This window comes from Capsicum annuum, chromosome 7 (genome assembly GCF_002878395.1).
Source record: "Capsicum annuum cultivar UCD-10X-F1 chromosome 7, UCD10Xv1.1, whole genome shotgun sequence".
NCBI lineage: Eukaryota > Viridiplantae > Streptophyta > Magnoliopsida > Solanales > Solanaceae > Capsicum > Capsicum annuum.
Genome location: NC_061117.1, coordinates 103,089,271 through 103,102,627, shown reverse-complemented (window position 1 = coordinate 103,102,627; position 13,357 = coordinate 103,089,271).

Genomic DNA, 13,357 nt, shown 5'->3' with positions numbered 1-13,357 from the left:
GGTTTTGTATCTATAACTTTTAATATCCCAAGCCTGTGATCTCTTCCCTTAAACTTATTTTCTCTAAAGGCATGGGTTTTATTGTTTTTCATGTGGATTGAAATATGGAATTGATTTGGGTTGAGGATTTTGGAATGATGGTTACTTGAATTGACTTTCATTGCTATAATGCATTTGTTTATAATTTAACTATGTATTTTAAAATCCATTGGGGTGCATGGATAAGGTGAATGGGATGAGAGTCGAGGCATTCTCCCAGTTTAATAATTTGGTTTGAAATTTGGTTTTAGAAATTATGTTTCCTCAACCTACTTGCAAAAATTGACTTTGAAATATGAATAGTCATATAGTTTGACTTACTCTCCTAAAAATATTGCATTGCATAAATGGGTATATGGATAAAAATGGCTTTAAAGGCCTTGTTGTCCATGTTTTTAACTTAATGAATAGTAGGGGTCAAGGCATTCCCCTAATTTGATTTAATGAACCAAGGGGGTCGGGGCATTCCCTCAAGATAATCAAATTGGATTGGCATAATTATAAGCTAGCAATTATAACTAGTATGATGATACCAATGGTATGTGCCTTAATGGATGGTCCTTGGCTTAATAAGCATGAATTTGTAAATATTTTAATTGGGCTTACAGGGGGTTGTGTAGCTGGCCGTAAAGGTGTAGGTCCCAGAGGGACCAATACTGGAAACTCGCATTTGCCGGCGTAGGGGTTGGTTTTGATGATAGTGTGTATAGATAACACTTTATTTATATCTCTGTATGTATCTTGTATAGATGTGGGATCGGTGCATTTCCTAGTCTTCCAAGATACATTCGGTTCATGCGGCTAACACGTATTGGGTCTCATTAGGTGGGGGAAGCCGGACCCATATAGCCTGTGTGACTTTTTATGGCGGTTGTTGCTACACAGTCTAGTTTAATTCTTAAACTTTATGCTAAACCTTATTCCATATCCCAATATATTATATATTTATATGTATAAGATTGTGTGTATATGGTATTGGAATGATTTTGGACTGATTGATCATGACATTATTTTATCCCTTCCTTGAGTTACATGCTAGCACCCACCTCGCTAACCTTCTCCAGAAGTTGTATCCCCATGCGATGCAGGGTTTGAAGATACTTCTATTTTCTTGTGCAGTTGGTAGGTGAATTCTTGATTGCCTAAGAGTCAGCTTGAAGTGGTGAGCTTCCATTCTTTGGAAGACCCTCATTTTATGGTCTTGTTTCATTTAAGTTTTAGACTATTTCTATGGTTTCTTTTTGGCTATGGTCTAGGTCATGCCCCAGCTTTAGTTGTTCTAGATTATTAGAGGCTTTATGGATTACTGTGGATTGGGATGGTTGTTGAAATTCTTAGATTCCTTTCAAAGCTAATTGATTTATCTATCTTGTTATATGTTCGAAACTTAGCTCTATCTTGTTATATGTTCAGAACTTATCCACTGCTAGTTGTGTTGTGTTCTGGTTGGCTAGGTTAATGGGGGTGGTCTCCGATCATTGATAGATTTAATATACCCGTTATGACTAGGCCCTAGTTCGGGTCGTGACAAACTTGGTTTTAGAGCACATGTTCATGGTCATTGGGTGTCTACGAAGCCATGTCAACTAGAATCTCTTTTATGGGTGTGTAGCGTGCCACACTTATAAGGGACAGGCTACGAGGCATTTACGGATATTTTCACTTTCTTGTGATCTATATTTGGGCTATAGATTCTAAGGTCTTGAAAAATACTCTAATTCCATTTGTTTGCATTTTAGATCATGACTCTCTGAAGATTTGATGCTCGTGGAAACTCTCCTGTCCAACCTGAGGACAATGTGGATGGAACTTATTCTACTTATGGAGTACAGACCTGGTCTGTGATCCCAACTCCCAATTGTACTACTCCTCGTAGAGTTTCAATAATCCCTACCATTCTTTCTCAAGATTCTTGGACTGATGATGTTCATGTCCCATTACCTCAAGGAGAGATTTCTAATGCCGAAGTCCATTGATTTATTCATCTACTGACTCAGTTGGTAACTTCTCAATCTCAAGAGCCCGATAGTGTTTGTTTTGTTACTCTATCTTCTAAGGTCACTAGAGTTGGCTAGTTTATGAGGTTGAATCCTTCAACTTTTACAGGCTCTAAGGTTGAGGACGATCCTCAGGGGTTTGTTGGTGAGATGGAAATGATCTTTAAAGTGATGCATGCTACTAATGTAGAGGGTTGTAGTTTACCACATATCAGTTGAAGGATGTGGCATGGTACGATGAGTAAGAGCATTCGAGGGGTGATGTTGCTGAGTAAGCTATATGGGAGGCATTTTCTGGTGCATTCCTTGATCATTTCTTTCCTCAGGAGTTGAGGAAGCTAAAGCAGAAGAGTTTGTAAACTTGAGGCAAGGTAGGATAAGTGTAAAGGAATATGCCCTGAAGTTCTATCAGGTGTCTCGTTATGCTCCAGAGTTGGGTGTCTAGCATGAGGACTAGGATAAGAAATTTTGCTTTTGGTTTGTCTCGGGACTTGGTTTTAGAATGTAAGGCTGCACTATTGAATAATGACGTGGATATCTCTGGGTTGGTGGTTTATGTGTAATAAGTTAAGGATGAGAAGAAGAAACAAATGAAAATGGGGGAGAGGAAGAATAAAAAGTTAAGGTATTCAGATCAGGGTGAAAGTCAACAGCATGGTGGTTAAGTAGTAGGTAGTGGGACAAGAAGAGGACTTGGGGAAAGTCAATTTTCATATTCTACAGCTAGTGCTCCTTATCTTATGCTGTTTGGTGATTGCCACGTTCAGTCAGTCTTGTCTTATCCTTCTTACAGATTTCATGGATTGATACACCATATTTATTCTGACGAGAGAAGGAATTGGTGTTTCAGTTGCGGTTAGCATGGGTATATGAAGCAAAATTGTCCTTCAACTAATGTTACTCCTGGAGCTAATAAGGTTTTGGTTTATACTTCTTCAGGTCCTGCACCAAAGAGTTCTACTTCTGACACCGATACTGGTCGGAATCATCTTTATGCCCTTTACACCCATAAAAATTCTGAGGCATCACCTGATATTGTCACCGGTATGTTACAACTTTTCTCTCATGATGTATATTATCTTATTAATCTGGGGTCTACTCTTTCTCATGTGAGCCCTTATGTGGCTATTCATTTTAGTTATGGTCCTAAGTTTATTACCAATCCTTTCTCTATGTCTACACCAGTGTGTGATTCTATTATGTTTAGAAACATCTAAGGGGTTGTGTTTTATCTATTGGTAATAGGGAGACACTGGTGGATCTTATTAAATTTGATATAATAGATTTTGATGTGATCTTGGGGATGAATTATCTCCATTCGTGCTACTCTTCCTTGGATTATAGGACCTGAATGGTCAGTTTCCAATTCCTGAATGAACTGGAAACTGATTAGGAGGGGAGTTCCCAAGTTCCTAAAGGAAGATATAAGACCCCGCAAAATTCTAAGCTCAATTCTGTCTTCTAAAGTTTGTCAAGGGGTCCCAGACTTAGAAAATTTAGCTAAGTGTCGATACTTAGTGTTATTTTGGCCTTTGTAAGTTGGAAACCCTATTTCACAATCCTTATGACCTTAAAGTATCAATCTTTAGGTTGATTCATGATCAGGAATATCCTTAGTTGTTTCCGAATAAGTTTTGGATTTTTTGGACCTCATTTATACCATGTTCAAATGACCAAAACAGTGAGTCGATATGATCTTGATACGTCGCATCGATAGATAATTTTTCTCTCAGCTTAGTACAATTTCCAGTGAATCGATGCGGACTCAATGCGGCGTATTGGCTATCATGTTGATGCTAATAACGCGGCGCGTCGGCCTGTGCGTCGATGATTTAATTTTTTAGTAATTAAAAGACCGCATCCTTAGGGGTAAACGGGTTATTTCCCCACCCTATTCAGCCCTAAGACATGAGATTCCAAGCAAAATATACTTGCTTTCTCTCAAAATCTCTCAAGAACAAAACCTTAGAGGGGATCAATTTCAAATCAAGAACTCAAGAAACTACCACCAATCTTTTAGAATTTAGCAACCAAGGTATGTTAAGTGTTTATCAAGGGTTTTCTTCCACCCTTAGAGTTCAAGAAACCTTTTTGAAACTACTAGTTAAGGGTTTAATGAAATTTATGATTTGATTTGACTATGTTCATGATTATTATGTAGCTGGGGTTTTCTAATCCATGATTAGTTGCAAGATTTATGTGAAATCATTTATTATATGTGTATAGTTATGTGAATTCATGCTAAAGCCTTGAGATTGTGAATTTGGTATTAAAATTATGATGCTCTCATGTTGTCTAGTGTTATGTGCATGTACTATGCACTCCAAGTGTTTGATGAATTGTTCATGTGAGTTGAATAATAAAATTATAGCGTGCTAACATGTATTCCCTATTCATGTACAAGTTAATGCATTACAAGTGTTTGAGTAAATGTCTCTATGAATGAACTATGGACTAGTATGCATTGTTATGACTTTTACGACTATGCTATGCTCTACTTTTCATGCTATCGAGTCCTGAGGGTATTTATACCCGACAATTTAGCTGTTTACCTAAAACCAGTGTCAGTTACAGAATAATCTAAGTCATGTTACTATCAGTAGTACTCTCAGTCAGTTACAGGACTCAGGAAAATTCAGTAGTACTCAGTAATCAGTCTTAGTTCAGTATACAGTTCAGAACATAGTAGTTCCAGTTCAAAACTAAATAAACTCAGTCAGTTCACAGAATTCAGTCAGTAATCAGTTTAGTACTCAGAGAACTCAGAATCAGTCCAGTTCAAATTAGTAAAAAATCAGTTCAGTTTAGGTATAAGTACGATCAGTAATAGTTTAATCCAACCTAGTATAGTTTAGAATTTAGTCCAATATCTATTTAGTTGGGAGTAAGATTCAGCATCGAGTGAACCCAAGAATGGGGACTCACCTGCCAGTCGAGGGTGAAATTTTTAGAAGCAGTCCTTGCGATTTTGAACTACGTAGCCAACGTAGGTTGAGATATCTTATTTAAGTTTTCCTACCAGCGAAGGTTGATGGAAGAGCTTCCTATCAGAGAGGTTTAACTCACAACTTGTCCTTACCCATGGCACGGTGTTGACACCCTTCCAACTGGGGTCACAGGTTGGACCCCAAATCAGTTAGAGAAGGGGCGTGTTAGTTAGATGATTACCTCCCACAGTCTCAGTTTTAGATTCAGTCTTTGTATAGAACTCAGTTCAGTTCTTCAAATTCAGGACTGTCAAACACAGTCACTTAGCTGACTACAGAACTTAGTATAGTTCCATAGAATTAGGACTGTCAGATACAATCATTCAGTTATCAGTAATTGAGATCAGTATACTCAGATATCAGTTAATCAGTATTCAGACTCAGTATTCAGTGTTATCACGATATCAGTATCCAGTTATACTAATGTCATTCTGTCTATATTGTTCATGCATATGAACCCATGCATTTTAGCCTACCTCACTTAGCTTACCAGTACATTCAAAGTACTGATACATACTTTTCTCTTACGCTATGATGTCTTATATCATAGCTTTAAATGCACGGGCTCCCGAGCACTCTTAGCAGTTCAGATTCTCAGCATACAGAGTTTGTGGTGAGTCCTCATAGTTTGAGGATTTGATTATTTATTTCAGTATTTTAGTTCATTTTCAGTATTCGAAGTTAGTGGGACTTGTCCTATCAACTCCATAGTTCAGACAGTTTAGAGGCTTTTCAGACTAGAATATTTTCAGACAGATGTTTCAGTTTTGGTATTGTTATACCGCATTCAAATTTATTTTAGTATTGAACCTTATGGAATATTTTGTCTAATTCAACATATTATAGTATTATTATTCAGTTATTGCAGCATGGACTAGTCATGGGTTAGCTTGTGGTCCTTTGGGATTATGATGCGGGTTAGCTTGTGGTCCTTTGGGATTATGAGCATCATGTAGTGTCCAGGGTACTGACTCGGGGCATTACAAACTTGGTATCAGAGCCTAAGGTTCAATAGAATCCTAGGAAGTTTGAAAGCCGCATCTAGTAGAGTCTTGTGCATGGGTGTTTTGCGCGCCACTCTTATGGATAAGAGGATATGAGTTGTTTTAGAAAAAGTTTCCTTTCTTTCAGTATTCATGTCGTGTGAGTGAGCATGAGCTCCAGTTAAATTCTCAGTCTAATCCTTTCCCTTCTATTTACAAAATATGCCTTCAAAGAGAACTAAGGGAAGAGGAATGAGAGACCAGTCAAAACCTCAAACCATTCAGGTAGATCCCCTGGACGAGCACGTCTCTCATACAGAATTTAGGGGTGCATTCACTACTCTAGCCAATTCAGTTGCAACTCAAAATGAACGACCATCTTCTGTTTCGACTAACTCAGTGGCCAATACTGCTGTAGCTAGGATTTGGGACTTTACCTGAAAGAATCTTCCCTTATTCTCAGGTTCTAAGTCTGAAGAGGACCCACAGAAGTTTCTTGATCAGGTTTAGAAAGTCACAGATGTTATGTGAGTGACTTTCAGTAAGAGTGATGAGTTAGCCACCTATCAACTACAAAATGTAGCCCATACCTGGTTTAAGAAGTGGAAGGTAGATAGGGGTGTAGATGCAGAGCCTATTGAGTGGAAAGAGTTTGCTACGACCTTCTTAGATAGATTCTTTCCCATAGAGTTGAAAGAAGCCAAAGTGTTATAGTTCATTAATCTTAGGCAAGGAAGTATGAGTGTGAAAGAGTATTCCCTCATGTTTACTCAATTAGCCAGGTATGCTTACCATGTATAGCAGACAATAGATCCAAAATGAGCAAGTTTGTGTCTGGGGTATCGGGTAGAGTGGTTAAGGAGTGCAGGACTGTGATGTTGATTAGGTAGATGACATATATAGGCTTATGGTCCATACTCAACAGATTAAGGAATAGAAACTTAAGGAAAAAGAGAGAGAAAATAAGAGAGCCAGAATGGATAGCTTTAGTTTTGCCCAGCCAAGGTCAGAGAGTGGTAACCGTTCTTGATTTAGTCAAAAGTTTTCATCCCTAGTTCCATCTTTAGCTAGTACACCAGTACCAAGGTTTAGGAATGAAAATCATGATGGGATGCCAGGCTCCAAAACCCAGAGTAGTGCATGCGGTGTTCGTACTAATCTGCTTTATGAAGAATGTGGTAAGAATCATAAGGGTATGTGTAGAGCTGACAATGATGTATGTTTGGATATGGCGAGTCAGGTCACAGAGTCTGATACTATTCTAAGGCTGGTCTACGAAGTCAACACAGTCATTTTTCAGCTCAGTTCGGTCGCCCGAATCAGCTGGATGCCACTTTCAGTGCCTCCAGTAGGCAACGCCCAAATAGGCTTTATGCACTTCAGTCCAGGAAAGATTGGGAAATTTACCCTGATGAAGTCATTGGTACTTTATAGACCTCCCATTTATATGTTTATATCTCATTAGATCTATGAGCTTTTTTATCTTTTGTAACTCTTTGCATAGCGGTTAACTTTAAGGTCAGACCAAATATTAACAAAACCTTTCTTAGCCTCCACCCCAGTGGGTCAGTCTATCATAGCCTGGCGGGTATACATGAACTATCCGGTTATGATATCTTAGGAAGTCAAGCTTCCAGATTTCAGTAGTAATATTAGTAGGTGTTGAAAAGTAATGGGTGGGAATGATGCCCAACCCATCTTTACCTCTGTTCAAAGTTTTGTACTTCAGTCATCATGATACCTATGCATGCTTTACGTCTCAGCTCCATGAACACAACTTATATTTATGCACTTTCCATAGAATCGTGTGCATTTCTAGTTCTTAGTATGAGGAGTTCCAGTTCACTCAGTAGTACGAATCATGTTCCATGAACACGAAAACTCTAAACTCAGGTCATGCAGTTCATAACTTTTGCACTCATGCCTTATAGTGTGTTCAGTCCCAGTTACCGTCTGAATCATAGTATCAATTATAGTCTTAGTTATAGTGTCAGTCTCAGTTCAGTAATCAAATCAGAAACTCAGTTCAGCTTCAGGTTTTCTCAACTATAGCGTACAGTTATCAATTACTCAGTTATTAGTATTTCAGTACCTCAATTTACAAAATATTTTAGAACCATGTTATACTCTTGGTCTTGCATTCTCAAATAATATAGCTTTCACGAATTCATGCTTAGTTTTCTCATATTACCCAGTCATTCTTTACCTCGTATACATGATACTCTACAATTTCAATCTAGTTATTCATTCTAAGAATAGTTCAGTCTTGCGGACCCAGTATTTAGCTATCAGTCATTTAGTTAATTAGATAAGTTAGTATATTTATACATTTGTGCTCAATGCCCATATGAATATTTTCAATAGTCTCAGGTGAAGTGTCGTAATAAGGTAGAGAGTATAGTTGAAGGAGTGTCAAAGAAAAGCTCCAGTTGAGACTAAGTTTTTAATATGAGTTAGTTCGTAAAGCCAGTAATTCAGTTTAGCAGTTAGATGAACAAATCGCGTGGTGTGGTTTTTCATTTTTCTATCTAGTCATACTATCCGAAGTCTCATGAATGTAACTATTCTAAGATGGACCAACCAGGTAGTTGCATGTTCATCTCAGTTCATGTATCATGTCTCAATTTCAGGGCGCAGATATTCAGTCACGATTTAGTTCGTAGGTGCCTTATGCATTACCCCAATTTTCCTCAGTATCTCAAAAAATTCAGCATTCTTCAAGGGACATAGTGTCCCAATAGAGATGCACTATAATCCCCGAGCTTTCATGTCCTAAACCTCCCAATTTCTTTTCACGTGACAAATCTAGTTTGGAGTAGTGGGTACTCATAAGTTGACCCTCAAGTTCCAATCTTAGTCATAAGCCATGTATTCAAGGGGCTCATTTAGTTTATGATATTTAGTTCATGTATCACATTCTAGTCTCAGTCCTGTTCCTATGTTCCCGTTCATGCATAATCTAAAAATAATCTTGGGTTCATCAGCATTTTTTAGTTTAAGTCATAGTTTTTCCTTAAACTTACTTAGTTCTATGTTCAGATTACCTTTACAAACTTGGTATCAGTTAACGTTGCATATTTAGTCATGCATTCATAAGTTAGTTCAGTCATGTATTCATGTATATTCAGTTTGAGAAAATTCAGCTTATCAAAAATCCCAATCATGCATTCACGAATCAGCTCAGTCATGTACCTATGCATCAGATATATATGTTCAGTATGAAAACTCAGTATATCAGTAATCTCAGTTATGAAATCATGCTTCATTTGTGCATGTCCAGTATGTACTTTCAAGCTATCATTTTCTCCCATCTTAGTCAGTCTCATTCAAGGACAAATATTACCAATGGGGAGATATTGTAAGACCCTGCAAAATTCTAAGCTCAATTCTGTCTTCGAAAGTTTGTCAAGGGGTCCTAGACTAAGAAAATTTAGCTAAGTTCCATACTTAGTGTTATTTTCTCCTTCGTAAGTTGGCAACCCTATTTCACGAGCCTTATGACCTTAAAGTATTAATATTTAGGTTGATTCATGATCAGGAATGTCCTTAGGTGTTTTCGGACAAGTTTTAGATTTTTCAGACCTTGTTTAGACCATGTTCAAATGACCAAAATAGTGAGTCAACACGATCTTGACGCGCCGCATCATCCATCACGTCAACAAATAATTTTTCCCTTAGCTTAGTACAATTTCCAGTGAATCGACGAGGACTCGACTCGACGCGTTGGCTATTGCATCGATTCCAACAATGCGGCGTGTCGGCCTGTGCATCAATGATTTAATTTTTCAGTAATTAAAAGACTGCGTCCTTAGGGGTAAATGGGTTATTTCCCCACCCTCATTCAACCCTAATACACGAGATTCAACCTTCATTAAGCAAAATATACTTGCTTTCTCTCAAAATCTCTCAAGAACAAAACCCTAGGGGGGATCGATTTCAAATCAAGAACTCAAGAAACCACCACCAATCTTTCAGAATTTAGCAATCAAGGTATGTTAAGTGTTTATCCAAGGGTTTCCTTCCACCCTTAGAGTTCAAGAAACCTTTTTAAAACTACAACTTAAGGGTTTAATAAAATTTATGATTTGATTTGACTATGATCATGATTATTATTTTGATGGGTTTTCTAATCCATGATTAGCTACAAGTTTCATGTGAAATCATTTATTATATATGTAGAGTCATGTGAATTTATGCTAAAGCCTTGAGATTGTGAATTTGGTGTTGAAATTGTGATGCTCTCATGTTGTCTAGTGTTATGTGCATGTACTATGCCCTCCAAGTGTTTGATGAATTGTTCATGTGAGTTGAATAATGAAATTATATCATGCTAACATGTATTCCCATTCATGTACAAGTTAATGCATTACAAGTGTTTGAGTAAATGTCTCTATAATGAACTATGGACTAGTATGCATTGTTATGACTTTTATGACTATGCTATGCTCTACTTTTCATGCTATCGAGTCCTAGGGGTATTTATACTCGATAATTTAGCTGTTTACCTAGAGCTAGTGTAAGTTCTAGAATAATCTATGTCATGTTACGATCAATAGTTCTCTCAGTCAGTTACAGGACTCAGACAAATTTAGTAGTACTCAATAATTAGTCTCAGTATAGTATTCAGTTCAAAACTCAGTAAACTCAGTCAGTCTATAGAATTCAGTCTGTAATCAGTTTAGTACTTAGAGAACTCAAAATTAGTTTAGTTCAGATCAGTAAAATAATAGTTCAGTTCAGGTATAAGTACGATCAGTAACAATTTAATCCAGCCTAGTACAGTTTAGAATTCAGTCCAATGTCTATTTAGTTGGGAGTAAGATTTAGCATTAAGTTAACCCAAGGATGGGGACTCACCTGCCAGTAGAGGGTGAAATTCTTAGAAGCAATCCTTGCATTCCTGAACTACGTACAAAGGTTGAAATATCTTCCTATAAAATTAGGGTTGGTATATCTCATTTGATTTTTCCTACCAGCGATGGTTGACGGAAGAGATTTCTATCAGAGAGGGTTGTTAACTCACAACTTGTTCTTACCCGTGGCATGGTATTGACACCCTTCCAACATAGGTTACAGGTTGGACCCCAAATCAATTAGTAAAGGGGATTTTCAGTTAGATGATTACCTCCCATAGTCTCAGTTCCATATTCAGTCTTAGTATAGAACTCAGTTCAGTTCTACAAATTTAGGACTGTCAGACACAGTAACTCAGCTCAGTATGAAACTAGTATTGTTCCACAGAATCAGGACTGTCAGATACAATCATTCATTTATTAGTAATTTAGTATTAGTGTACTCAAATATCAGTTAATTAATATTCAGTCTCAATATTCAGTGTTATCATGATCTCAATTACATTTACGTATTCATGCATGTACTCTTATCCAGATATACTCATGTCATTCAGTCAGTATTGTTCATTCAAATGAACCCATGCATTTCAGTTACCTCACTTAGGAAACCAGTACATTAAAAGTACCAACATATACTTTTCTCTTGCATTACGATGTCTTATATCATAAGTTCAGATGCACGGGCTCCTGAGCACCCTTAGCCCTTAGCAGTTCAAATTCTAAGCATACAGATTTAGTAGTGAGTCCTCATAGTTTGAGGATGTGATTATTTATTTATGCATTTTAGTTCATTTTTAGTAGTCGAACTTAGTTGGGGACTTATCCCATCAACTCCACAGTTCAGATAGTTTAGAGGCTTTTCAAACTAGAGTATTTTAAGATAGATGTTTCAATTTTGGTATTGTTATACCGCATTCAGATTTATTTTAGTATTGAACCTTATGTCTTGTTTTTCACCTAATTTTTGCATATTATCGTATTATTATTCAGTTATTACAATAGGTATTAGTCATGGGTTAGCTTATGGTCCTTCGAGATTATGAGCACCGTGTAGCATCCAGGGTACAAACTCGGGGCATTATATACAATTTATTTCTTCTCTTAGAGCTCAAAAGTTGATTTCCAAGGGGTATCTATACCATCTAGTTTGGGTTAAAGATTCTAGATCTGAGGTTCTGCCTTTATAATATTTCCATATTGTTAATGAGTTCCCCAAAGTGTTTCTCGATGATCTTCTTAGTGTTTTTCCCAATAGGGAAATAGACATAGGGATTTATCTTCAACCGAATACCCATCTTTTCTCTTTTTCTTCATATAGAATGGCTCTGGTTGAGTTGAAAAAACTTAAGGAGTAGTTAAGGGATCTTCTTGATAAGAGTTTTATCCGTTCTATTGTCTCTTCGTAGGGTTCTCTTGCGTTTTTCATGTGTAAGAATGATGGTCCCCTTTGGATGTGTATAGATTATTTACAACTAAATAAGTTAATGGTGACGAATAAGTTTCCTCTTCCTAGGATAGATGATCTCTTTGACCAACTTCAGGGTGCTAGGTGCTTCTCTAAGATTGATCTTCTGTCAGATTATTATCAATTTAAGATTAGTGACATAGATATCCCTAAGACTGCTTTCAAAATATGATATGGTGATTAAGAGTTTCTAGTTATGTCTTTCTGGTTGACTAATGCTCTGGTTGCATTTATGGATCTCATGAATTGGGTATTCAAATAGTTCTTAGATTTGTTCGTTATCATATTTATTGATGATATCTTGGTATACTCTTAGAGTGAGGAGAATCATGCCAATCACGTTCGAGTAGTGTTGCAGACTCTAAAGGATTAACCATTGTATGCCAAGTTCTTAAAATATGAGTTTTGGTTGAATGCTATGACCTTTTTGGGTCGTTTTGTTTCCAATATGGGGATCATGGTAGATCAACAAAAAGTTGAAGCAGTTAAGAAGTGGCCTAGAGCCATGACTCCAACCGACATTTGGAGCTTCCTGGGTTTAGCTGAGTATTATAAGAGGTTTGTGGAGAGATTCTCTTCTATTGCTACTCCATTGACTAATTTGACTCAAAAGAAGGTGAGGTTTCTGTGGTCCGATGCTTGTGAGGGTAGCTTTGTGAAGTTAAAGGATAAGTTGACTTCCACACTAGTTTTGACCCAGCCCGAGGGAACTAATGGTTTTGTTGTGTACTGTGATGCATCTCATGTAGGATTAGGCTATGTCTTGATACAACATGGTAAGGTGGTAGCTTATGCTTCTAGAGAACTTAAGGTTCATGAAAGAAATTATGCGACTCATGATCTAGAGTTGGCAGCCGTGGTGTTTGCATTGAAGATTTGGCGTCAATAATTGTATGGAGTGCATGTTGATATATATATATTTAGACCATAAGAGCTTGCAATATGTGTTCACCTAGAAAGAGTTGAATCTCATGCAAAAGAGATGGCTCGAGTTGTTCAAGGTCTATGATATGAGTCTTTTTTATCATCCAGG